The sequence below is a fragment of the Meriones unguiculatus genome, chromosome 5 (assembly GCF_030254825.1).
Source record: "Meriones unguiculatus strain TT.TT164.6M chromosome 5, Bangor_MerUng_6.1, whole genome shotgun sequence".
Taxonomy (NCBI): domain Eukaryota; kingdom Metazoa; phylum Chordata; class Mammalia; order Rodentia; family Muridae; genus Meriones; species Meriones unguiculatus.
The window spans coordinates 45,115,132-45,116,781 of NC_083353.1; positions in this window are offsets into that span (position 1 = coordinate 45,115,132).

The following is a 1,650-nucleotide window of genomic DNA, read 5'->3' on the forward strand; positions in this document are numbered from 1 at the left end:
AGTCAGGTGTGATTCTAATGGGTTTGCCATTATATGTTACTTGGCCTTTTTCCCTTGCAGCTTTTAGTATTTTTTTCTTAGTTCTGTATCCTTATTGTTTTGATTATTATGTGGTGGGAATTATTTTCTTTTCCAGGCTTCTATAGATCTGAGGTTGAGGCTGTTTGTCCCAGTATGCAAGTGGTAATCTGTGGCAGGTGAGTACAGCTCTCCTGGTAGCAGCAGGCTAGCTGGTGCACAGCAGGTCTGTGGTTTGGGCTGGTCTGTGGGACCTTTTCCAGGGATATACTGCGTGGCCTAAGTCTGACCCCATTTGCTTCGTTCCCTGTGAGGATTTTTCCCGACAGGGACTGCCTGTCCCTGTTGCCTTGTGTCACACAGCTCTGTCTGTGACACAGAGCTGGGTGGGCAGCCAGTCTCTGTGCTGGTGGCTGGAGCCCAGTTCAGTGCTGGGGGCACACCCGCCATTCTGCAAGAACTTTTCCAGGGAGAGAGTGGGTGGCCCGTGGCCATCCCTGTTTCCTCCTTCCCCATGGGTTTTTCTCTAGACTGGGACTCTCAGTCTCTGATGTTATTGTACACCCATTCAGCCTGGGAAGGTGATCAGGACACGCTGGCTCTGGTCCGGCGACCTAGTGCTTGTGTGACCTGGGATCTCTGTAGGGTTCTGGCTGGGTGACCTGAGAGTGGACCCGAATGATTCACATATTATGGGGGTTTCCTCTTACCTGGGAAACACAATCACTGTTGTTTTAGGGCCCAGAGTTCAGTCTCTTGGTTGCTGTACAGAAAATATTGTCCTACTCCTCAGATGTAGTGTTCTCCTGGCACCGCCATCTTGTTCTTCCCAGTACACACTCTTAATCCATCTGGCTGGAATACAGACACACTCTTGGTATACACCTTTAATCCTAAGCAATGAAGCCTGTCAGGTCCTTGTGCCGATTCCTACTCATACCACACAGTGACACCAGAGAGCAGCATACAAGTGAGATCACCTGAGCACCTGAAAGGGAAGTGCAGAAGGCAACTTCCAGAAAAGACTTAATCACCTCCTGTGATTTCCCTGACACTGCACCGTGGGGTAGTGTATCTCTTCTTCACCCATTCATTTACCCAACTCAGGGCTCCCAGCAGCTCTAGGTATTTCAGGAATACCTCCCCCCCAATATGTGTTTTCCGACAATCACACCCACCACCAAATACAAGTGGGAAACGACAGCCTATCAAGGGGACCTGACAACAAGAAGAGCCTTGAACAGGATTTTGTACATAAGGATTGCCCCATGAGGCAGCAGTGGATCTCACAACCTCACTTTGCAGAGGCACAGGCGGCCTTAATGTGGCAGCAGGAGACAGCACCTCAGCCTTCACAGCCACCTAAGGAAGTTAGAGCCATGTCCTTCAGGTTTGAGCAGGAGAATAGAGCGAATAACTTTGCTAAGACCACAGAGATAATCGATGTTGGAGCCCAGATTGAGACCCAGGGGGCAGGGTCCAGTGAGCCCAGGGGAGTTTGGGGGCATAGCTATTGCTGCCCTGGGACTGTGCCCTGGGACTGAGGTGGCCTTCTCTTCTGCTTCCTGCAGGTGGTGACAAAGCACCAAGCCAAGCATAGTCCTGAGGTGTTGATAGCTTGGTTTGCTTGAA